General features: G+C 36.7%; 1 protein-coding gene across 4 annotated transcripts in view; it reads right to left on the bottom strand.

The window, feature by feature from the left end:
* The window catches only part of tspan11 (tetraspanin 11), a 343,309-nt gene that overhangs the window by 283,113 nt on the left and 32,470 nt on the right, over positions 1-27,726 (bottom strand). The window lies entirely within an intron of this gene.

Genomic DNA, 27,726 nt, shown 5'->3' with positions numbered 1-27,726 from the left:
GCCATGAAATACAAAATGGACAGAAGAGACAGGAAAAAACAAGATTTTACACAACAAGCTGGTGCCCAACACGCTATGAGATTGATAGCAAAATGTTATACAGTATTTTTTTCTTAGAAAATAGAGAAAGCACACATTAGCATACAATAATAAACAGCACATACATATGTACCTTAACATATCTGTTTATCATAGCTGTTAAATACATATATGTATGTATAAGTTAGATATGCACTGTACCCTTATATGGCTAGCAACACAATCAGTCTTGTTTGGAATACATGTGGTGCACTAGGGCAGAAATAAAATAAGACACCAGCTACAGACCAGTTTACTATAAGATGTACATCGATGGATACCTATACTGCCACTGGATATATAATACAGTACAAATTTCTGTGGGCTGATAGCTCAGCTCCACAGGTATACTTTACATATGTTGTGATTAGCCATGTGCTGTAGCAATGCAAAAAAAGGCTTAAAGGAGCCGGCTCCCACTCCCTCTCCCTCATCAAAAAACACAGGACATGCTGTGAAATAATAAAAACAAAAGAATTATTACCATTTACAAGGCATTTCAACAACCAAAAAGAAAGAATCAACTAGGTTTAAACCACAAACAAACCTATTCAATGAAGAAGTTAAGGGAGGAATATGGTGGGAAGAAGTAGCTGACATTTTATGTAACAAGGGATGTATAAAGGCACTTGTGACCAATATTACTGTAGTCTTTCAGAAGCACCTCTTGATTGTTTAAGGTGAGGGTAGGGTAGAGGGTGGTAAGCATCTTTTATATGAGCGAATAAGTCAACCAAAATGTTAGAACTTCTGGTGGAGAAGGTGACCTGCTAAATGTATCTTGGGAACATATTCCTAAAATTTGATTTGTTGATGTTCCAAGTAACATAAATAATATGTATGTCAAGATGTGAACATTTGTATTCTGTTATGATGTTGTATATATTGCTCAGCACAATGTTGGTCTTAGCATATGGTGGTATGCAGACAGCGATCAAAGAAACATTACAAAATTCTTCTGGAGAATAAAACGGACAGCATGTGATTATATGTTACTAAGAATCACATGTTTTTTTTTTATCATAATATAAACACCACTTCCTTTAATTTTACCTAACAATTCAGTCCATTCTAAACTAGATAGAAAAAGCTTGTTATATTGCACTGTTTGTTGTCTCAGCAGTTATCCATGTTACTAAGAAACAGAAAACAGGGCAGCTTATAACATCACTTTATGAAGCCAGTCTGCTGTATTGATATCTAATCTGTTATCAAGTAAATGATAACCAGGAAAATTACTGGACAAAGTAGGCTAGTTTCCATGAAGTTTTTATCCTAACCTGAGCACCTCCATTTCATCCCAGTTTCATTTTTCTGGCAAAGTTATTATGGTTAAGTTGGCTGTATATAACCAATGACTGATATCTTTATATATTACAAAGAAAGCTTATATATTATAGTCCATCTGAATTCTAATTTTGAAGAAAGATAGTTATTTTAGATAAGGAAACATAGTAAAACTCACTGGTCATGGTGCCTGAGAGTGGAGACTAGCTGCATATGTATTGGCACATGCAAGTTTAAATTTCACTGTATTCATAATGCTGACAATATGAACCCTATTGAAGGGTTAAATCTCACTGTTTAAAAGGAGATTTAAAAAGGCATTGAACTGCCTTTTGTGAAGAACCACAATAATAACACGACATTTTTATAGTCACATAATAAAATTAGAGCCAGCAGGATTGGAGTCTATGCCAACAGCAAACCAACACAGTTGCCCATTGCACCACAGTGCTACCCATAGCAACATAATAAGGTAATTTCAAACTCTTAGCAATATGTGTATTTTACACTAGCCTGTGCTTTAATCCTATTTTGTGGTAAATAACATAATATGTAACTAAAAGTAAATTGGGACATGAAATAATAGTAAATACATTAGCAAAACTGATAAATATTAATTGAGAAAGGAAGTACATGACTATATTCCCCTTTACATTAACATACACTTTTAGTGAAGGCTGATTTGTTTTTTTTCCAATTACTGTCTTTAATGGTTATTTTACACAAATCACAAAATGACACAGAAGTAAGCTTCAGCCCTTGTTCTTTGATTAAGTTTTTATATGACAAGTAAGAATGAAAGTAACCATTAATTTCCAGTGTTACAGTGCATCCGGAAAGTATTCACAGCGCATCACTTTTTCCACATTTTGTTATGTTACAGCCTTATTCCAAAATGGATTAAATTCATTTTTTTCCTTAGAATTCTACACACAACACCCCATAATGACAACATGAAAAAAGTTTACTTGAGATTTTTGCAAATTTATTAAAAATAAAAAAACTGAGAAATCACATATACATAAGTATTTACAGTCTTTGCTCAATACTTTGTCGATGCACCTTTGGCAGCAATTACAGCCTCAAGTCTTTTTGAATATGATGCCACAAGCTTGGCACACCTATCCTTGGCCAGTTTCGCCCATTCCTCTTTGCAGCACCTCTCAAGCTCCATCAGGTTGGATGGGAAGCGTCGGTGCGCAGCCATTTTAAGATCTCTCCAGAGATGTTCAATCGGATTCAAGTCTGGGCTCTGGCTGAGCCACTCAAGGACATTCACAGAGTTGTCCTGAAGCCACTCCTTTGATATCTTGGCTGTGTGCTTAGGGTCGTTGTCCTGCTGAAAGATGAACCGTCGCCCCAGCCTGAGGTCAAGAGCGCTCTGGAGCAGGTTTTCATCCAGGATGTCTCTGTACATTGCTGCAGTCATCTTTCCCTTTATCCTGACTAGTCTCCCAGTCCCTGTTGCTGAAAAACATCCCCACAGCATGATGCTGCCACCACCATGCTTCACTGTAGGGATGGTATTGGCCTGGTGATGAGCGGTGCCTGGTTTCTGCCAAACGTGATGCCTGGCATTCACACCAAAGAGTTCAGAATTTTCTTTCTCATGGTCTGAGAGTCCTTCAGGTGCCTTTTGGCAAACTCCAAGCGGGCTGCCATGTGCCTTTTACTAAGGAGTGGCTTCTCTCTGGCCACTCTACCATACAGGCCTGATTGGTGGATTGCTGCAGAGATGGTTGTCCTTCTGGAAGGTTCTCCTCTCTCCACAGAGGACCTCTGGAGCTCTGACAGAGTGACCATTGGGTTCTTGGTTATGTCCCTGACTAAGGCCCTTCTCCCCCGATCGCTCAGTTTAGATGGCCGGCCAGCTCTAGGAAGAGTCATGGTGGTTTCGAACTTCTTCCAATTAAGGATGATGGAGGCCGCTGTGCTCATTGGGACCTTCAAAGCAGCAGAAATTTTTCTGTAACCTTCCCCAGATTTGTGCCTCGAGACAATCCTGTCTCGGAGGTCTACAGACAATTCTTTTGACTTCATGCTTGGTTTGTGCTCTGACATGAACTGTCAACCGTGGGACCTTATCTAGACAGGTGTGTGCCTTTCCAAATCATGTCCAATCAACTGAATTTACAACAGGTGGACTCCAATTAAGCTGCAGAAACATCTCAAGGATGATCAGGGGGAAACAGGATGCACCAGAGCTCAATTTTGAGCTTGTGAAAGGCTGTGAATACTTATGTACATGTGCTTTCTCAATTTTTTTATTTTTAATAAATTTTCAAAAATCTCAAGTAAACTTTTTTCACGTTGTCATTATGGGGTGTTGTGTGTAGAAATATGAGGAAAAAATGAATTTAATCCATTTTGGAATAAGGCTGTAACATAATAAAATGTGGAAAAAGTGATGCACTGTAAATGTACAGTAAACTTAGGAGTGGGCAGTAAATACAGTAATATATCATACTGAAGAGTGCCCAAATGGCGATAGGCTGCCACAGGAATAGAAACCACCAAATTACCACGATGCAGTATTAAAGCCCTATATACACCAGATTGGAAATAATTTCCCTGTTATGGGGTGGTATATTTAAATTTTTATACTGAAAGTCTCCTGCACCGCAGAATGGCAAAAGGGAAGGGCATCAGCAAAGGTTAAAAAAAGCGATATGTAAACTAGGTTTAAGTATGCTGACTTTATCCTAGACTGTATGGGGGCTAGTGGATGACATTTAATAATATATCCTCTTATAGCACGGGAAAGCAGAAGAATTGCAAAAGGGGCTGCGAAACCTCTTTGCTTACGGGTGGCAACACATGACAATATTGTTACCACTATAGGACAACTAGCTGGCTAGGCTAAAATGAGGCCTATAAAATCAAATGCAAACCTGGGAAAGACTGGAAGGAGACCTGTCCTTTCTTGCCTAACCAATAGGGAGGAGGTTCATAGTTGCTGACTGAAAAGTGAGGAGGCATGTTACTCCTTATATAAAATGAGCAGCTTGGCAGATACCAAAGGGACCAGAACCAATAAGGGCAATTTAATATTCAGAATTGCAGAAACACTAGAGGGATCTACAGGAATTTCTAATCTGGTGACCCTATAGCAAATGTTGGCTTTACTGACCATGTATGTGATTCTGAGTACAAGAAGAACCTCAACAAAACAACAAGACTTAACATCAACTCTTGGCCAAGGTACATGAAGGTGCAATTAGTGTGATCTCATGATAAGAGTGTAGGATGATGAATTGATTGGCAGGAGGAAGAGATCTGTGATTTCAATCACTTTTGGGGTGGACAAAGGTGTGAGCCACCTCATCCTGTAAACAGGGGATATAAGACCTGGGCTTCATTCAGATTGCAGACTGTCACCTTATGCTTTCAGAAATGTTTGCCTTGTTAGGCTGTAATCAAAAAATATGCTTTAGAAAGTTAATGGATAGTTGAATGGGTAATGTTGAGTCTAACACTTAAAATGGTCTTCAATAATTGGTTTTTTTTTTATGGGAGCCCACATTTAATTTTGAAATTGTTTATTTTTAAAAAAGCTCAATAATGTTTCTGAGGGTTCAGAACTACTAAACTCTTCTAGCATGGTCTGCTCTGATATTTTGAAGCAACCATTACCCCAGCATTACTTAACAGTATATTTAATGTTCTGCCTCTTCCACCATTTCACTAATACATTTTGATCATTTCAATAACAAAAAACACCATGCAGAGTTACAATGAAAGCCATAAGGTACATTTAAAAATGCAGCAATAAATGAGAACATTTGCTGCCTGTGTATGACTGTATTTCCTACTCCCACAAAAGATTCAATTTTCAGAATGGCTTTATGCTTTGTCAGTGCTGAAAAGACATGCCAGCATAAGGGTAGCACCTTCTGAGTACATGCAAATGAAGGGTTGCATTAGGAAAAAGTTTTAAAATCATAGTTATTGAAGGTAACAATTGTCTAGACTACTCTGGGGCTTCCGTTTTGACTGTATGTGCTTTATTTGCTTTGTTTTTTTCTCTGATTTTTTATTACTTACTTCTTTCTGTTTGCATTTGAGTTTATTTCTTTTATGTATTTAATTATTATTATTTAATGGTCCTTTGTTTATTTAATCATTTCATAACTGTTTAAGGGCGGCACGGTGGTGCAGTGGTAGTGCTGCTGCCTCGCAGTTAGGAGACCTGGGTTCGTTTCCCGGGTCCTCCCTGCGTGGAGTTTGCATGTTCTCCACGTGTCTGCGTGGGTTTCCTCCCAGAGTCCAAAGACATGCAGGTTAGGTGGATTGGCGATTCTACATTGGCCCTAGTGTGCGCTTGGTGTTTGTTTGTGTCCTGTGGTGGGTTGGCACCCTGCCCAGGATTGTTTCCTGCCTTGTTCCCTGTGTTGGCTGGGATTGGCTCCGGCAGACCCCCGTGACCCTGTGTTCGGATTCAGCGGGTTAGAAAATGGATGGATGGATAACTGTTTAATAGGTAAATTCTGTTATTTATTTGTGCTTCTTCATGTACTGTGCAATCACCTGATTCTGCCCTATGTAAAGGCTTTCTAAGCCTCAGTCTTCTCTCTGGTGCCCTTGTCTTTGGCCCTCTTTTCTGTTATTTAAAGTGAATTCTGGGTTGATTTTTATATTTGTTTACTAGTGTGCCCTGGTTATCATTGAGTTGAATTATTTTATTTTGGTTTTTTTTTCCCTGGGGTGGATTCTTTTAAATATTTACTTAGGTCCATTTAACCCTTTTTTGTGTTACTTTGGTTTATTTAATAGGTTTAACTTCTAGTAACAGAAATTTTATGGATATAATTTTAATTGTTCCTGAACTGTTTAATTTGGCCATGTTTTCTTCATTTAGTAAGTTTTTCTATTTTCAAGTAAATCTCCTCAATAAATCAGTTTTTATTTTTCAATTAGTTTATGATATTTTCTTTTCTTTAAAGTACACTTCATAGCAACAATATTAAGTTACCTTGGTTACCAAAATTCATAAAACACTTAAAAACATGACTATATATTTTACAATTCACAACTTTTTTGGTTCAATCATCTAAAAGAGATGTCTTAACTTCAATTGTAAATGTAGATCATGTCAATATTACAAAGTCATGCAGAGAAATAAATGTTTCCATTCTATGTCTCTTGTTCAGAAATGAAAACTTTTCTAAAGAGCTTCATTTTTTGTAACTACAGAATATTTCATATAATCCATCATGATGAAGAAATTTACTTAAAAGCTACTACTGTTTGTCATGCTTTCAAGTTCAATAACATGTGTAAAGAGTACAATGAAATTCTTATGTGCATCTCTGATCAACAAGCAATGCTTCAAAAACTATTCAGGAAAACACCAGCATAAAGTGTGTCAACTCAGTAAATTACACATAAGAAGAACATTCCTTCCTTTGATTGCATTGGAGTTTCCACTAAAAGTATGTGTTCAAATAGCCCAAGATGGTCAGATGTAAAAACATATTTTAATTTGTACAAATCATAACATAAAAAATATCTTTTTTTATTAAAAAAAAGACTTTTAAGTGACACAGTTTTATTCAAAAATGCACTAAAAAGTAAAAAATATGTTTTTTTTCTTATAATAAGATTTTGATGGTCATATTTGATCATATTTGGAGAGGTGGAGATATGCTCTAGAGAGGAGAGGAATGAAGGTCAGTAGGAACAAGACAGAATACATGTGTCTAAATGAGAGGGAGGTCAATGGAATGGTGAGGGATGCAAGGAGTAGAGTTGGCAAAGGTGGATGAGTTTAAATACTTGGGATCAACAGTACAGAGTAATGGGGATTGTGGAAGAGAGGTGAAAAAGAGAGTGCAGGCAGGGTGGAATGGGTGGAGAAGAGTGTCAGGAGTAATTTGTGACAGGCGGGTATCAGCAAGAGTGAAAGGGAAGGTCTACAGGACGGTAGTGAGACCAGCTATGTTATATGGGTTGGAGACGGTGGCACTGACCAGAAAGCAGGATACAGAGCTGTAGGTGGCAGAGTTAAAAATGCTAAGTTTTGGGTGTAACGAGGATGGACAGGATTAGAAATGAGTACATTAGAGGGTAAGCATAATTTGGACAGTTGGGAGACAAAGTCAGAGAGGTGAGATTTCATTGGTTTGGACATGTGCAGAGGAGAGATGCTGAGTATATTGGGTGAAGGATGCTAAGGACTGAGCTACCAGGGAAGAGGAAAAGAGGAAGGCCTAGGGGAAGGTTTATGTATGTGGTGAGAGAGGACATGCAGGTGATGGGGGTAACGAACAAGATGCAGAGGACAGGAAGCTATGGAAGAAGATGATCCGCTGTGGCAACTCCTAATGGGAGCAGCCAAAAGATGAAGAAGAATATTTGACTAAAAATAAAATCAAGGGGCATCCATAAAAAAGTTAATTTAATTCAATTAAAATGCATAGATTCATCAAAGTGAAATTTCTAACCAGCTTAACTATAAAAAGAAAATAACACTATCATATAAAATATGATTAAAGTATGTATGATAATGGTTATAATGGAGAGAAAGTTTCAAATTGTAAGAGTTGTTTTTTTTTTTTTGGAATCAAAAATCACTATCCAATCTCTGCTCCTTAGGGACAAGCTGATAGAGATGGGAGTAGATTCATACCTGGTGGCATGGATTGTGGACTATCTTACAGACAGACCTCAGTATGTGCATCTCGGGAACTGCATGTCTGACATTGTGGTCAGCAACACAGGAGTGCTGCAGGGGACTGTACTTTCTCCGGTCCTGTTCAGCCTATATACATCGGACTTCCAATACAACTTGGAGTCCTGTCATGTGCAAAAATTTGCTGATGACACTGCTATCGTGGGCTGCATCAGGAGTGGGCAGGAGGAGGAGTATAGGAACCTAATCAAGGACTTTGTTAAATGGTGTGATTCAAACCACCTACACCTGAACACCAGCAAAACCAAGGAACTGGTGGTGGATTTTAGGAGACCCAGGCCCCTCCTGGACCCCGTGATTATCAGAGGAGACTGTGTACAGAGGGTACAGACCTATAAATACCTGGGAGTGCAGCTGGATGATAAATTGGACTGGACTACCAATACTGATTCTCTGTGCAAGAGAGGACAGAGCCGGCTATACTTCCTTAGAAGACTGGCGTCCTTCAACATCTGCAATAAGATGCTGCAGATGTTCTATCAGACGGTTGTGGCAGGTGCCCTCTTCTACGCGGTGGTGTGCTGGGGAGGCAGCATTAAGAAGAAAGACGCCTCATGCCTGGACAAACTGGTGATGAAGGCAGGCTCTATTGTAGGCATGGAGCTGGACAGTTTGACATCTGTGGCAGAGCGACGGGCACTCAGCAGGCTCCTATCAATTATGGAGAATCCACTGCATCCACTAAACAGTGTCATCTCCAGACAGAGGAGCAGCTTCAGCGACAGACGGCTGTCACTGTCCTGCTCCATGACAGACTGAGGAGATCGTTCCTCCCCCATCTATCTATCTATTCTATCTATCTATCTCTTTATCTATCTATCTATCTATCTATCTATCTATCTATCTATCTATCTATCTATCTATCTATCTATCTATCTATCTATCTATCTATTTAAGGAATCTGCACATTTTAATTGAATTAAATTGAAGAATTACTGTAAATAACGTGTACGCTTGCAAAACCCAACCACTAATGAAGTGAAAAAATATACATCATATATATAAAGGAGAGTTGGGATCTGTGTGACTGTGTTTGTGTGTTTGTGGAGGGATGGAGAGTTAAGGCGGATATTGGAGTCACGTGATCATCTCCCCTCCCATTCACCTTATTTCATTCACTTCATTTCGCTCCGAGCTGAGCTCCGCAGCTGACGCGGTCTTGCCGTCCTTTCTCCTTTACTGATTTACTGTTTAGTAGACGCGGTACTTACTGAATAGAATTTTTTCCTTTAGTGTTTCTACTTAGTGTTTCTTAGTGTTTAGTGGTGTGCCAGTGTTCCCGGCGGTGTTGCGGTTTAGTGTTACTTTCTACTTCGTTTTTGTACTTTAGTGTTTAATAATAAATAATAATAATTCATTACATTTATATAGCGCTTTTCTCAGTACTCAAAGTGCTAAAATAGTGAGTGATACTTAGCTGATAGTGTAGAAGCAGCACAGCACAACGGAGCTGGTAGGACAGGCGGGTGTGGTAGTGTAGGTGAGCGGCGATAGCAAGCAGCAGAAAGCACAGCAGGAGGAAGAAGCAGGATTTAGATGTTCCAATACACAGCCATAAACAGTAACGCTTGGTAATTTCAGGTGTGATCGCCCCGGAGCCATAAGCCATAAACCAGGTTTGTATTAACATCAGATCAGTTCCCGGTCGTAGGGTACTGTAAGATGAAACGGGAGCAGATCAGCATAGTGAATATAATCACGGAGACAGATCATCCCGAGGTGCTAGATCGCCAGGTACAAAGAAATGTTCGTAGGTCTCGTCCCGTGATCCACAGACTCAGCTGTTCCCAGTAAAGTGAAGTCCATAAAATCTGTAAATATTAAGCCAAATCCATGCAATTCGAGTCAGCTGTATCCACGAACAATACGTACAATAAACGAAATAAAACAAGTGTAAGAAAGTGCAGAATTAAGGTAAATTTTGCGAAAAGTGTTGTTAACAGGGAGGAGCGGCAACAACAAGCATGCGCCAGTGTCCCCCCCACCTGCTATAATAAAGCAGTCATAATAAAGAAGTTTAGTAGACTTTTACTTTATCTCATTTAGTGTTCTTCCCGGCGGTGTTGCCGTTGTTTAGTGTTAGTGTCTACTTAGTGTTTGTGTTTAGTGTTATGGAAGGAGTGATCTTACCACTGTCAGATTTTGCAATGAATGAGTTGGTAAATAATGATTATTTATCAACAGATCACATGAGCAAATTCAACGAAATTTTAGCTGCGCATACAATTTTCCAACCTCAAAAGGTTTTGCTAATGTGGACTCCTGACTTACCTATAATGCCCATTCCACAAAATGCAAAACATATTCAAATATTACCTTCTGCAGCTACTGAACGAGTGACTCACTGGGTGTGTACCTATTATGATGGTGCTGTAATTCATGTCTATGACAGTTTAAACGCTGATAAAAAAATTCAACCTCACCAAAGAGCAGCTTTGTTTCCTTCATGCTTTGTTTCCTTACAAACCTCCCATAGTTTATGAAGACGCACAGCAACAATTAAATCATACAGATTCTGGTGTATTCTCAATTGCATTTGCTGTGTGTATTTCTTTAGGTATTGACCCAAGTGATCAAGTTTTTACTATTTCTTCAATGCGAAATCACTTACAAATAATTTTTGCTACTCGACAATTGCTTCCATTCCCTGTCGAAAGTAGCCGACGGGCGACACCAGTTACAAGTATTCAGTGCGTTCAAAGACCTATATATATATATATATATATATATATACACATATACATATACATATATATATATATATACATATACACATATACATATATATATATATATATATATATATATATATATATATATATATATACATATATATGCATACATATACACATATACATATATATATATATATATATACACATATATATATATACATATATATATACACATATATATATACATATATATACATATACATATATACATATACATATATACATATATATATATACATATACATTATATATATATATATATATATATATATATATATATATATATATATATATATATATATATATATATATATATATATATATATATACACACACACACACACACATATATACATACACATATACATCTGTACTAATAAAAGGCAAAACCCTCACTGACTCACTCATCACTAACTCTCCAACTTCCCGTGTAGGTAGAAGGCTGAAATTTGGCAGGCTCATTCCTTACAGCTTACTTACAAAAGTTAAGCAGGTTTCATTTCGAAATTCTACACGTAACGGTCATAACAGTCGACAACATCTGCCATGTTAAACTTTCTCATTTATGGCCCCATCTTCACGAAATTTGGTAGCCAACTCCCCTGCGCTAACCGAAACCGATGTAAGTACTTATTTCGGTGGTATGACACCACTGTCGGCCGCCATATTGAACTTTCCAACGGTCTTTGTTACTTAATGGGCCCATCTTCAAGAAATTTGGTACGCGTGTTTCCAACGCTAACTGAATCCTACTTACGTTCATATATACGTCCATAGCCTGCAGCTCGGTCCACACTCTGAATCCTCCAGGCACTCCTGAGCATAATCTAATTTTGAAGGTTGGGGCACCAATAATGTTACTGAGAAACTTACAGCCACTGAAACTTTGTAATGGCACGAGACTTCAGGTCACATGCCTGCAAAAGAACCTAATTGAGGCAACTATTTTTACTGGCGGTGGCTCAGGGGAGAGAGTTTTTATTCCTCGCATCCCCGTTATAATCTCTGATCTCCCATTTCAATTCAGACGCCTCAAATTTCCAGCAAGGCTCTGCTTTGCAATGACAATTAATAAGTCTCAGGGACAGACCCTACAAAAGGTTGGCATTGATTTGAGGCAAGATTGCTTTTCACATGGCCAACTATACGTTGCATGCTCAAGAGTAAGCTCAGCGCACAGCTTGGTCATAATATAACTGGAGTGGTGAACTGACAACGTGGTATACAAAGAGATCCTTAAAAAATAATTATTGGTACATTTTCCCTCAGTTTATTATTTAAAATTTTAAAGCAGTACTTCACCGCTGCGAACCACAGGTATTTTGCTAGTTCCTAATAAATAAGGTTATACACAAGAAAACTGAATCCTTAATACAAAGGTTAAGGCTTGAAAATTTTGAATTATGTAAAAAGTCTGAATTAGTGTAAGCCGCCCTAATTTAACGTGTAATGATTTACTTCATGAGGTATAAGTACATAATTAACAAAAATAGTTATGTGAGATATTTGAAATATTAAAATGTGTGCTTCAGTTTAAATGTTTAAAGTTTAAACATTCTTGATTTTAATAAAAGCAGTCATTTTTCACCCTCTGATAGAGATCCATAGAGTGCTAGATCCATAGTAAAGGATCAAAAATCAAAAATAACATAATTTCTGTAATCACTGAAATAGTTTAAAACAATTCCACACATGCTAAGTTTGTAACTGGCCTTTTTACACTTTCTAGGAGTTGCTCTTAGAGGGCTCGGATCACTGGTAAAGAATCAGCTATCAAAAATATTGTAACTGTGATCAGCAACCTCGAAATAACATATAATGACAATCCGCAAGCCTACTGTATAGTAATGATCACCATTTTTTCGAAGTTTTGTGAAAACAAGTAACTTTGACCCCTCATGTCCCAGCTGTCAAATATGGTGGAGGTTCTGTGATGTTGTAGGGCTGTTTTTCCTCCAAAGGCCCTGGAAACGTTGTTGGGGTACATAGCATCATGGATTCCATGAAATATCTATATATATGAATCTGTATTCTCCAACCTTATAAAAGGTTACAAGAGAAGACTCTGCTGTTATATTGACAAAGCAAGGTTGTACAAAGTATTAAATGCAGGGGTGCCAAAAATTGTGGCACATGTGTTTTTGTTAAAAACATTTATTTCTTGAGGAGGGATTTGTTTTTCTTTGAATGAACTTGTTTCAATAAATGTTAAAAACATTTATTTCTTGAGGAGGGATTTGTTTTTCTTTGAATGAACTTGTTTCAATTAAAAGGCAGATGTTTCTCATTTTTTAAGTGCAAGATAACGGTTCTTTAGCAAACCCTTCTTACTTTTTTTTTTACAAGGGGTTCCAATAACAGTGGAGGGCACCGTGTATATATGTATATACATGCATATGCCCACACCAATATGACTAAAAAGGAAGAAAATTTAAAGAAAAAGAGAAAAAACTTCTGACTTGGCATAATTATTATCATTTCCTCACAAATTTGTACTGAATAATTAATTGGCTGAAACTACTCATTGTTAGTGTGTCAGAAAGAACCTGGGCAGCATTGTTTATAATAGCATTCAGGTAAATTGTATAATAAGTGTGGAGTTTATATCATGAACAAGGAGAGAAGATTGCATGATTTATTATTATATCTTAGCCGGAATTCCTCCTTTGGCTGGGATTCAGATTCATGTTTTTTGCCATTTTTGTTCATTTTTTGATTCTGTTGTACGTATTAATTTTACTTTAATGTATGTTTATTTGCTATTAATTGTGTCTCAATGTCTGTGCTATGTTCCATGTTTCTTGTTGATGGTCCCCCAAGGTACAGGGCCACCTGCCAATCACTGCCAGGAACTGTCCTCTGCCTATAAATCTGGAGTGTCTCCCACAGTCCCTGGCGGTTCATTTTGAATGTGCTCAGGAGTGTATGGTGAGTGTTTTATGGTTAAGATTTCCTGGATTTTTGAACCAGGGCTCTGTTTTTGACTGTAGTTTAGATTCTATTTGGGGACTTTGTTTGCTTAGGATTACATTGTTATTTAGGCAATTTGTTTATGTCTTTGTGATCAATGGAGCTTCATGTTATGTTTGTGCATTTCCATTAAGAATAAACCTTTTTATTTTATAAAGATTCCATGAGGCTCTTCTGTGACTGCCAGGGTTTTTGACAGTAAATTTCCCACCCCACCAGGGGACATTAATGGAAGTGGTTTGGAACTCTTTAGTGCTTGGGACTTCTGGTCCTCAACATTTATGATGTCTGTTATAAGGCAACAATTTTCAATTCTGTTCATATTTCTTGAGCACATCTTAATACTTTAAATGTTCAGACTTTGTGATTATGCACCTGGGAAAGATGCTTTGTGTTTTGCTCCATAAACAAAGCATTAAGTATAATTTTATCTCCTTAAGCTATTATGGCACTCATTTCATTTATGTCTGCATAAAATGTTTAAAAATTCAATGTGATTACCCTATCAAAAATATATAAAACATATGCAATATAGTAGCCTTAACTAGTACTAATCTTAACTGATGCCTGAGTTTGATTCCCCTATATTATAGCCCTAAAATCTATTGAATACATGAGTCTGAAAATGGAAGGGTTTCAAAAACTGAACTGCTATTATAAAAACTGAGTTTTAAATCCTCATATTGTTCACAGTTTTACTAATCTTAAATTAAGTAAAAATGGAATGGAATTGAAGGTTGTCCAGATTTTCTCTTATAGCAAGTACTACATAATGTCCTGAATATGTGAGAGACAGAGAGAACCTGTAAGGGAAATGTATTGTTCGCAGGATAACATATATTTACTTATACTTATTGACTATAAGTGATGGGCTCATAGCATGAGCAAGGAAAAAGACTGCATAATTTAACATATCTGTTGTAAGCAGAGATGGGTAGAGTAGCCAAAAATTGTACTCAAGTAAGAGTAGCGTTACTTCAAAATAATATTACTCAAGTAGAAGTAAAAAGTAGTCATCCAAAAAATTACTCAAGTAAGAGTAAAAAAGTATTTGGTGAAAAGACTACTCAAGTACTGAGTAATTGTTTGAACATAATAAATGATTTATTTTTTAGAAATGTTGTAATAAGATGGACAAAAATATAAAATAATGTGCAAATTCTGCTATTTCCAAATAATAAAATAAAAAATGAGTACAAATAAATAACATCTTTACAAAATAAAGATGCACAAATAACGCAAAGTTCCAAATCTCAGTTTTTCACAACAAAGCTTTTGAAGCCAATACAAACATGTATGTCTGAACAGTGCAAACTACTTACAGTGACAAGATATACTGTACACTGACAGTATAATACTGTATATTCACAATATTATAGGCCAGTTTCAAATCCATAAAGCCATGTCACTCTCCGTAGGCGCAATTGCACGACCGCGGGGAGTTAATGAGGTAGTTGGAATGAGTCACACCTGCACGTGCGGGTGCGATCGTTCTCAATTGCTTCATTGGCTTTCTGTAGCGTGTGATTAAGGCCCACGGAGACGGGAGTGTATATATACAGGTCAGCACAAAAAAAGAAGGGGGAATCAAAGAAAAAGAGAAAAGAAAAGAGTCTGTAGGGGACCGGCATCGTCACACACTTGCCCTGCAAATAGCACAGCTGATAGAAAATAACATTAGAACAAGGCAGCTTGTGTATGTACAAGAAGTCTCACTTTACCATGACTATCTGTGTCTGTGCATGTTTGGTTAAAACCTGCTTGTTCTTCACTCAGTGCAATGATGGTTAAGCTTCAGCAGGAGATGGCTCTCAAGGTTCTTGCAGATCCAGGAAGTTTGTGTGTGGTCATGTGACTGCATGGCTACGTCTGATTGGTGAAACGGAGTCATGTAATTATTGTTTCTACGTCTGATTGGTGAAAGAGTCATGCAGTAGATCCTCTGGTGACTTCTCTCTGGCAAAAATATAGCATATATAATGGAAAAAAAGTAACGATTCGAGTGTTGCCCAATGTAGCGGAGTAAGAGTAGCGTTTCTTCTTCACAAATGTACTCAAGTAAAAGTAAAAAGTATGGTGCAATAAAACCACTCTCAGAAGTACAATTTTTTTTAAAAAGTTACTCAAGTAAATGTAATGGAGTAAATGTAACTCATTACTACCCACCTCTTGTTGTAAGGCATAATAAAACCTCCAAGCACAAAGTAAATTGTTAATTTATCAAATACATAAAGTGTCAAAACATTACTATTAATGTGCCCATGACTACCAAATAATATTTTATGTATTTCACACCATATAATGGTTTAAAATGTTGGTCTATGTTTAGCCTGTCACACACTGTATTTAAATGTAATCTGTTAAATTTGGTCTACATTTCTGTATGTACATCACAAATGGTGCAATGTGTGTCGCTTCTTACTCACAGTAACATACATCTGGGTTCAAATGCTCATTTAGTCAATGTCTATTTGGAATCTACATTTGCTTTCATCTTCTGCAATATTTGAATGTACTGCTGCTTTCAAAGGGAAAAGTAATAAAGGATTTAAAGAAGCTTACCAGGTGCTGCCTTGTAGTAGTAGCTTATAAAGAAAAATTTTTTTTAGCAGCAGCAGTATTTGGCTCTTTATTGTACACATTCACTTACAACCTGTGTGCTCTGTGGCTATTCAGATAAAATATTTTTTTAGGATTGAAATGTGATGAAAGAAAATGTCCAAATCACTCTTCATTACTTTTATGTTGATGATTATACTGTAACAAGCTCCAAGAGGCAAAATAGTAACATCACGTTTAACTGACATTTCAGTCCGTCCCTCATTCAGGCTGCTCACCAGCCCCTAATTAGCTGTATCAACTAGCAAATACAAGCAGTTCATTTACCTTCATATCTAATAAATACACATTTTTAACCTATTTTTCTAAAATAATTTTGATCGATTTCTCTCACTCCCTCTCTGAATGGACTTTATTTAAAGGTTTTCAATCAACAGATTTTTATTATCAATGTATTTGATTTAGAAACAAAAACAGAAACAACCTTTTCAATATATTATTCACTTAATATTGCTTTATTGTCAAAAAATATCAATAATTCTGAAAACTTAATCTTCCCTACCAACAACAAAATGTTCTTTTTATTTCTTAAATAAGAAGTCAAGCAAAATTACACTTTTTATTGGTTAATGAAAAACATTACAATATGTAAGCTTTCTAGGCAAATCCAAGAAATATATTATTATCAATAAAAGGTGTCATTTTGCTTGGCTTCTCATTGCTTCCATATTGGTTAACACGGTACAACAGCCTACCACTAAAGATATATTTCTTAAACAAAAATTGCTTCTGCATGCTTATGAACAGGCTTCACCACGAATAGGTCTGTTGACATATGTAGAAGCATGCACATGCAGAATTTACCTCATAGCACTCAATTTGGTGGACAAAAAAGATTTTATAATCCATACGAAGCAAAGAAAAGAGGGATAGGGAATTTCCAGCTACAACCCTAATCTACATATTATTGAGCTCCTTATAGTAACTAGATGTACAGAAAGTCAATTCTAACAGTTTTCTATATTACTTCAAGGACAGGGTGCAACACTGGACTTGTACTAAGAAAACAGGGGTGAGAAACACATACAGACTGGTTTTTGTTTTATATTAAATTGTGCATTTTAATGCATTCTTGATTACTACTACTAATAGTACTTCTGCTATTACTTTGATGTATATATTGGACTTGACTTGTCATTTTGACCCTAAAGGGTAAATACAAGATAACCTATTGGACCCTGCCAAACCAATGAAATATTGCAAATAAATTCCAAAAGTAATTAATTTTAATGAGTTAATGAAATCATTACACCAATCAAACCAAAACAAGAAGTAAGATGTCAAAAAACATTATCATCAACAATATTTTTGTTGTATTTGTGTGTCCTGTATTTAAAAGTATGTTAACCACTGCTGGGTATATCAAGCACAAAGAGCAGGTAATGTGGGAAATCTTCTACTTAACAAAAAAATATATTACCTTTTATGTAGCAATGAAAAACCAAGCAAATAATATGATCTAAGTGAAGTATAAGGACATAAATAGTAAGAGTCTCAAAACTGAACCTTAAACACCAAAATCTCATTTTTAGCCTGGGTTTCCTTCTGGCTGAGGTTTCAATTCCTCTTTTGTGTTTTTTGCTCACTTTTTTGATAATTTAATGTTTACATGTCTATGAATCTTTAACCATGTTTCATGTATATTGTGGGTGATTCCCCAAGAGGTTGGGTCACCTGTCTATCACCATCAAAGAACCGCCTTCAGCCCTATAAAGACGGAGGAAAACCCTCAGTACATTGTATCTGCTGGTGTTGGTCAGTTCTTGTGATTATTATTATTACTTTACTTTGTGGAGTCTCTGGATATGTTGACCTGTTTTTGCTCCATTTATCATTGGATTTTTGTGTTGCCACTGGATTACCAATTTTTGGTAAACCCTTCTGTGGATTTTGTGTTCATCCAAGCTTCCTAGTATTACAGAACATTTTTGTATAATAAATATTTTTATTTATAAAGATTCTTCATTTGCCCTTTATATTTTTACAAGCCAAATGTTGAAGGATCCTAACACTTGTGGGGCTTTTTGGTTGCTGTTTTTAGGACGTTACACAGTGGTTCTCTCTAAACTTGTAACATCTATGCTGTGAGAACCAAGACTTATTTGGGTAGCCACAAGAACATACTTTAGTCAGTAACAAAAAGGTCCAGACCAAATAATGAATATTGCAATTGCCAGAAATGACTGATAATTGCTAATCATTAGAGAGTAAGAGTTTTAACATTAAGTATGCTCATAACTCCTGAATCACCAGGTATAAGCAAACCATTCTCCTTTTCTACCAAAACAGGCGTAGGGTTACATACAAAGTGAACATTAACTGTGAACATTTAATGACTTTTGATATAAAGAATAATAATAATAATTTCTGTTACTACATGGAGTGACAGGGTCAAGCTGTACGTTATTTAAATTTTTTTTTTTTATAAAGGCAGTTATTAATTCTAATAGCACAAGTCCATAAAAAGAGAACCTGTTACAACAATATGACAAATGAGAGAACATTTACTTGGAAAATCTGGAATTGGTCTATGGAGCAACTATTACTGAGTTTAATAATTTTTTTCTGCATTAACTAAAAAACACCATAACAACTTAAAATCATGTATTTAAGAACTCTATAGGGAGGGGAACTATTAAACTCTGGCAGTTGTATTTACAGAGCAGCAACATTTGCTTGAAAAGATTTTTGTAATTCTGTACACAGAGGGTAAAAAAGATGTAATAAACTTGTTAGTGATACAAAATAAAACCGATTTTCACATTATCAATTAAATATATGAAGTCCTGCCAGATGCTACAGTTTGACTACGGTTGCTAATGTTTTTATTGAAGTTATTACTACTGTTAGAACAGTTTTTTTTTCTGCTTAGACACTAAAGTGAGCAACTAAGACAGAAGTTACCAAAGTGATGTTTTAATTGGAGTAAGAATATCCAAAGTGAAGGCCAGTAACCTTTTCTTAAGCAGCATTCAGTTCAGAAGTTGTGAAAAAGGAATAATAATTCAGTGAGGCCAAAGATCACATTAATGACATCACTTTGAATAATCGATTTCATATTAGTAAAATAAATAATGTATTTATACTTAACAAGGTTAAAACCTTTAGTAATCAATACCAATCACTGACATTTCCTGTCAGAAACACCTCTTAAGACTCTTGTCTTCAGCAGATACCTATTCCTAATATGCTTATTAATGCAGTTACAATTTGGGGTTCTGTAATAGAAAAAGGCAACAATATTAATTCTGCTTTGTATTGTAGTTCATTTGGCTGATGGCTTTTACAAATGAGGCACAATTATGTACTGCATTTCAAATAATCACTAAAATATCAATGTGTTCTCTAATCCCATTGAAATGATAGGCATGTAATTATTGCACAAATGTTGAGGCCAATAATCCAGGGATTCACATTTGAACCAGATAAGTTACCATTCAAAGAGTGGGTACTGTGAGTTTTCTGATCCAGATTTGTATGTGAAAGTAATTAAACTTTGCTTTCTTTTGGCATGTAATTACTGGACAATACATGGACAATACATGGTTCAGTGCAGTCAAGATAACATTCCACATTTCTCACAGTAATGACTAGAACAATTTTATGTATGCTTAACAGCATGGGTCTTAAGACTTTTTTGATAAAATTAATATTGCAAAAATTTAATACTATGCTTATTTGAGGGCATATAAAATTTGAAGTTAAGAAATATTGCCGGAGTACATTTTGGCATAATGCAACAATTTATATAGCACACAACATCTTATACACCATGGCCAGATGAAGAAATGATAGATGGCTTGGTGAATATTTGGGTCTCCAGCTGGGTCGTCCCTTTTAATATGTATGTAAAATAAAAGAAAGTTACACCCGCCTTGGCGATGTTATCCAAGCTAGGGAGCCATAATAAAAAAAGAATTTCAGAAAAGGTTGCAGGAGTCAGCGCTTTCAGGAGCTCCGTATCACAGGTAGTTCAACAGCCAAATGATGCCACCTTATGGGAACCCGAAGCCCTTATAGTTGGTGAACTGGAAGAGGCAGGGTTAGGTGCCCTCAGTTGGCGGCTTCTCAATGCTGCTGCGAGAGAAGGTGAGAAGACACTCAGCAACAGCACCCCATCTCATCTCTGTGGGTCATTACATACCTCGACAGATCCCCAGAGAAGATTCTCATACGCGCCTGAGTGACAACATTCATACTTTCAGTCATTTTCCTCCACACTATCTCCCGTCCCTTGGTAGATGCTGCTCCTGCTGTGTTGCTCCTTTTTTGAAGGATATGCCAATACCTTCATGCACAGCCACCAACAGGTCTTGCTCTGCTGTTGTGAAGGTTATTCCCACTATTTGTCAGACTTCTAGCGTGTGGTTGATCAGCTGTTCAGTGTTTGACTCATTAAGGGCTTGCAAAGTTTGTGGCGAATGTCCGTTAATCCAGATCAAACTATCCGGGATTATGTGAAACAACTGAAATCCAACGTTCTGGAACCAGCTAAACTTCTGGAGAATAATCATGCTATTGCTAGCTGAGATTCATTCTGAAATCCAGGATTCTCCAGTATTCTATCATTTTTCTTTCTGCAACAGACCCCAAGTCATTGTCCGTGTAAATAATAATAATAATCTCTATATGGTCACTTGGATCTCTCACACTTCAATGCTAAGTATGCATTTAAAACAGCAGAAAAATAAGATCAATAGGCAAACTTACTCAAATGAAAGATGCTTATTTAGTCTGTCAGATTTTGATTAGTTCTTCCAGTTTAATTTTGGAAAATGGAAAAATGTCTCCAGAACTCATCCTCAACATATCTAAGTTTTCTAGAGGTGGTAACACCCCATCCCACTCTCTGCAACAGGGGCTGTCTTCCACAGTGGCCATTAATTCACATTTTCAATATGCGCAACACCAATCTCCACTTGTTCATTGCATTGCTGTACTCTTCAGTTGCATATTCTGTTCTCCTTACTGTTCTTTTCTCTTCAGTCTGTTGGAGCTCCTCATCAGTATATTCTGGCTTGTACAAATATGGTTCAGTAATTATGCTAAATGTGTCCTCGTCATCATAGCTGGACATATTGTCAATTTAAAATGATAGCTTATTTGTTTAAACCCTGAGAGAAAATGTTCCAATAAGCAGTCAATTCTGAAAATGAAAACGAGATAGAAGAAACCAGGTATCTGGGGGTTGAAACACTGCTGTGGAGGGATATATAATCTGCAAAATGAGGTGCAGAGCCACAAATATTTCGAATATTATTGGATTTTGGAATATTTTCATATTTTACATTAAACACTCCTCTCCAATTCCTCCGGTCTGTGCACTTTAAACTGCCGGGGTTTCAGTGAGAAAAGCGAAATAGTTGACACTGTGAGAAAAAAAAAAACTAAAATTGCTGTAATCCATCAAATAGCTCAGTAGCACAAGGTAACTGAAGCTTAGTAACTAATTTGTACATTGTAATGAACATGGAGACAGAAAAAACAAACAGACACACACACTCTTAGACCACTACAGCTACTTCGCTCCAAGCATTTGAGAAGTGCTTCTGTCTGCTGCGATATCTTTCTGTCACTTTGACTGTTCCATCAGAACAGATAAACATTGTGTGTGTTAAAGCACTGTAGCTATATTCTGGCATGGCATGTTTGTATTCCCAATTAGATAATAATGTTTACTTACTTTAGTTATTCATTTAGACATGCAATCAAAAGGCAGATGCTGTGCAGACTTGTCTGTGCTTCTACTACTGTCATTAGGTACACTTAATGTTTTGGGTGTTTTGAGCACAGAAATTTGCATCTCCTATGACTCTTTGGTATCAGCTCTCTTAAAAGTTGTCCTTTTCACCTTTTTGACAGGATGTGACACATTGTTTACTTCAAATGCATAATTTAGAATTTATATTTTCATGAACATAGCTGTAAGCCATATAAGGCAACTGGGTGACCGTGTCCCGGCCGTGCCTGGTGACGAGAGGTCTGGGCGGGCGCCCGGGAGGGTAGCGCCTACCACCCGGGCCTCTCCAAGGCCACGCACGTCCGGGCCGCGACCCGGGGAGGACCACCGCCGCGCCACCCACCTCCCAGAGCGAGGGATGGTGGCGGACGGTGGTCGGGCGCGGAGGGCGGAACGGGGGGAGAGGGGAAGGACGCCCAGGGAGGACGTCCCTTCCGCCCCCTCCGCCCCGGCCCCCCCGCCTCTCCGGAGAGAGGGCGGGGAAGCGGGCCCGAGAAGGTTTTCGGGACCAACCGTCCAACGGGCGGTGTGTACAAAGGGCTTATGACCCGCACTTACTGGGAATTCCTCGTTTGTGGGGAACAATTGCAAGCCCCGGTCCCCATCACGAATGGGGTTCAACGGCTTACCTATATATATATATATATATATATATATATATATATATATATATATATATATGTTACATATCTTTCAACCTTACATTGAGCCCTACAATATTGTTATATTCTGTATAACTATAAAACACTGATTTCTTTTACAGATTTGGAAGCATTTCAGGATTTGGAATTTTAATTAGGGATGCTCAACATGTATATACTTTGATTTTAAAGAAATAACTTTGACTTGAAAAATACTTATCTTTTAAGTAATTTTCACAAAATCAGCTTTTTAATGCAAATGTTCTGCACATATTTGGTATCAATCTTTCTTGGTTGTTGCAAGAATAACAACATTCAACATCTTTTTAACATTACAATTTTATAATTGCGCCTATTTTGTTCCTTCAGAATTAACTTATTATTTCATGTATACGTTTTGTTAAGTTCATATACATAGGATGTCAGCTACCTGCTGTAGTTCCACTTAACTAGAACGTGGAGCTGTGGAAATCTGCCATCATATGTTAAATAGAGCTGCAAAAAGTGCACAGCAGGAGTCAAAGATGTAGGTAATGCTGTGTCCTTTATTTAAACTGTGACACCTGACAACCATTAGATTAAATCTGACTAAACATTGTTGAATTAAAGGTGGAAAACAGGCTGAATTACACTACTTGTCAAAAGTTTTTGAACACTTGTTTTTCCAGTTTTCTTCAAATTTAATCAGATGAAATACTATGAATGACCAAAAATGATATACCTGTATTACAAATGAGTCTTCATCAGGGAACATCTAATAGGTTACCACCTACAGATGTTCTGCAGCAATTAAAGTAAATTAAACCTTGCGAGTTAAAAATTTGCACAGGTGTCCCATCTTCTGTTGATTATTTTAAAACCCTCTGTCTGTCTAAAAACTGAGTTGGAACAGACTGTGTTGTTACATCCTATACACCAGTAGTTCCCCAACTTGGTCCTGGGGACCCTCTGTGGCTGCAGGTTTTTATTATAACCAAATTCTGTCTTTAATTGAACTACTAGCCTAATTAAGTGAGCAATTATTTCTCAGTTTCTTTGTTTTGGGGTGAATAAAGACATTTTAAAAGTAACTGTGTTAGTACATTTTAATAAAAAATAAGCAGCTATACAGTATGTGGATAAATGTTTTTTTTTTACTTTTTACTTATGTTCATCCTGATTTCCATTCTGCCTTTCCATTATTGACTAATTAGTGGGTATGACGCTGAAGCAGTAGCAGCCTTTCAACATTTAGTGTTGTTACACTGGCTGTACGCTGTGCCTGCTTTTAATTGTCACTCTTAGGGTACAATGAAGGAAGCAGACTTCACAGAATAAGAGAAAAATTTACAGGAAAAAAAAAACAGTTAAGAATTTAAAGCTATAGTAAAAATTAGAAATATTTATAAATGTCTTATAATGTAAAAATCATCAGTTGCACTTTCCTGAATGCAGAAAAAGAAAAAAGAAAACAAAACCAGCTAACTGAATTAGAACAATTATTATCAATTATTATCAATTATTATCAATTATTGTGAATCTAGTTGGAACAAAAACCTGTAGCCACATGGGGTCTCCAGAACTAAGTTTGGGAACCACTGCTCTACACCCTAGAAAGATGTAAGCACAGTGTTCTACACAATCCAAAGGCAATTGGAAGCTGGAAGAGCTCTGGCAGACCCAAAGTCACAACTCAATCAGAAGACAAGTTACTGCATAGTCACCAACTTGCATGATAGGCGCCTGTCTCTGAGGGATATCTAACGTGAAAGAACATGGTGCAGGTGCTATGCATTTCTGAGCAGCTAAAGAGGAGATGATACAGAGTGGAATTGCTTGATTCCTTATACCTCACTCAAACGTACCCAAAGCAGATATGGTATTGTTGTTGTTTTATTAATTGAATGCTACCTACTGTAGCCTATATAATAAACTAAATTACCCAATATTATACTGTAACAGATGAAACTAGGCAATAATCAGTGCAAATTAATCCTGCTAATATTTCCATCCATTTGGGATAAAGGTTAAGATAGCTACATTTATTTTGCAATTCATAAATAATATGTTCTATGACAATGTGCAATTTAAAGCATCTAAATAAATAACCCTATCAGACTATCCTGTATGATCAATAACCATGGTACCTATTTAAAAGTTGTATTTTCAAACCTGTCTTGCTTTATGCTATCATCTTGATCTAGAATGGAGGACTAATGAATGTTGTGATTTTTTTTTTACTATTTGTACAAGGAAATATATTTATTTTGATTATATGTAAGGGTTTCATATCTCTACTAGAAGAAAAAGTAATGCAAAGGAAAAGCACAGTTTGTAATGCATTATTTTTTATTATAAGTAACTATGTAACATATTTAGTTACCTTTTTTGTAAGCAATGAATAATGTAAGTTAAATATAACATTTCCTAACACTGGTCCCTTGTAAACATTTGTTTTATGTATCTGGATATCATCCCTTGAACAACCACTGCAAATAAACTGGAATGCTTGAGCAAATGGCAGAATAAATAGTCAAAAAATCATCCATCCATCCATTTTCCAACCCGCTGAATCCGAATACAGGGTCACGGGGGTCTGCTGGAGCCAATCCCAGCCAACACAGGGCACAAGGCAGGAACCAATCCCGGGCAGGGTGCCAACCCACCGCAGGACACACACAAACACATCCACACACCAAGCACACACTAGGGCCAATTTAGAATCGCCAATCCACCTAACCTGCATGTCTTTGGACTGTGGGAGGAAACCGGAGCACCCGGAGGAAACCCACGCAGACACGGGGAGAACATGCAAACTCCACACAGGGAGGACCCGGGAAGCGAACCCAGGTCCCCAGGTCTCCCAACTGCGAGGCAGCAGCGCTACCCACTGCGCCACCGTGCCGCCCATCAAAAAATCAATAATGTTATTATATTTCATCTTCATGTCATTTTCAAGGCAGAATTATTGACAGAACCAATTAAAGTGCTAGACTAATTTGCATTGTAATTTGGGTCAAGAAAAAAAAACTTACTTTGTGTTGTTGACTGATTAAAGTTTCACTGTTTATTCAATTGTTTCTGTTACACAAAACTGTTCAATAAACTGAAATTATTTAACATGAATAGGCATGTGATTATTACAACTGTTTGTATTAAATATTAATAACTTAGTTATTTTTGCTTTATTGAAACATAGTATGATGCTGGAAGGAAATACGATAAATTGCGATTAATGGCACTTAAAAAAAGCACTATTCATAATAGTATATCTAGTATATCAGTCTTGTAATTTAGTTATTGGAATGTAGTATTTTTAATTAGGGCTTCTGTCCAAATCAAAAATGAAACTGTGATTTATTACACAATAAAATGTTTTAATTGTAATTGAATGCACAATTGTCACTGTGCAGACATTGCATCCTTCAGAACAATGCACAAAGGTGTACCAAAGTTGGTAGTCCAAAAAGTAACTGTTACTGAAAAGTTTAACGTATGATCATTTAATTCTTCACAGCTGAAAATGTATTTAATATTGGTGTTAGAAAAGGCTCTTAAATTAAAACACACCATGCATTATTTAGCTGTATCTTCCAAAGTAGTTTGAAAATTAGAGCCATGGAGGATTTGTCAAGTTCGATGTATAGCCACCTTCACACTTTAAATTCAGTTAGACTGGGAAAAAAATGTTACATTTATATACCAAAAAAGCCATTCAACCTTAATTTCCACAGATACTGTTTGTTTATTGACAGTACCTTTACAGTGACAGATTAAGCAGATGCACAGCATGCAGTCAATATCATCAATTGAGCCAAAGTTACATATATGCATTTAGTTTTAATCAGGTTATTAGTACTAATGTTTCAATATGGGGAGGACGGTGTCACAGAGCACATTCCCGTCACACTATCATGATGAACTTCTCCATGCTAAATGCATCATTGATAGAAAATGGATGAATTGACTGTGCAGAGACTTGAACACAAGTCCCTGTAGCTATAAGGAAGCAGGCAGTACCCATATCCCTTACTTATCAGTAAAGAGTAATTAAAGGAAGAGACTAAATATTCCAACATATAAAATTCTAAAATGTAACATTTTATTTATACAGCTGTTTTCAAATTTACTATTATTACAGTGCAGTCCGGCTGAAATTATGTAATTTCCCATACATGCTGGTAAAAAGCCATAACTTTATGTGTAAATGTTTTTTTAAATTTTATTTTAACATAAGCCAAAGTACCTGGCTTTTCCCAGGTATATTTGTTGAATTGGTTAAGGAAAGAGAGCAAAGGTGTATGTGTTTTTTTGACTTGTGATCCTGTTGTTATTGCCAGCTATCCAATCCTTCATCCACACTGCCTCTCTATCAGTGTCTGATCTCGTGAGTTGAGAATTAGTTCTTTTTGGTTCTGATTGGATTTCAGAATTCCAATAACACCTTGCTGGGTTGCAATCATAAACACTGTCTGACTCAAGGAGGACATTTTGTAGGGATTAAATTATGAAAAAAAGCCAACAAAGCAAAAATTAAACAACAACCCTTTGATTCTCCAGTGTGTTGTGCTGCACTTCCACTATTGATCAAGACTCAACCTACACCCCCCTGCAAAGTGAACGATATTCTTTTTTATATTACAGTAGATAGAAGCATCATGTGAATTTGTCCAGGTAAGTAATGTTAAACTTTGGTAATTGTGTCTGCTAGTCTGGTTTCACTGGTGTGCAAACAGTAGCACACAGGGAAAAAAAAAAAACTGGGAACCCCTGAGTCAAAATTGTTTATAATAACATATTTTGCTCTCCAGTCTTATAAGGCAAAAGTCATCTCTGGCTCTCACTATTACCCATGCACAGTTTATAATTAAATAAGGTGTTTACACTTCCTGACAGATATCACCAGGCCTTATTAATAGTGCACAGGCTCATGCAGCAGCCTGTTCAAACAATGTCTTGTCAAAATCTATTTTGTTTGCTTTTTAT

Source organism: Erpetoichthys calabaricus, chromosome 1 (assembly GCF_900747795.2).
Source record: "Erpetoichthys calabaricus chromosome 1, fErpCal1.3, whole genome shotgun sequence".
In the NCBI taxonomy this organism is placed as follows: Eukaryota; Metazoa; Chordata; class Cladistia; order Polypteriformes; family Polypteridae; genus Erpetoichthys; species Erpetoichthys calabaricus.
The sequence above is the reverse complement of the archived record's forward strand: the minus strand, read 5'-3'. Positions and strand labels throughout refer to the sequence as shown.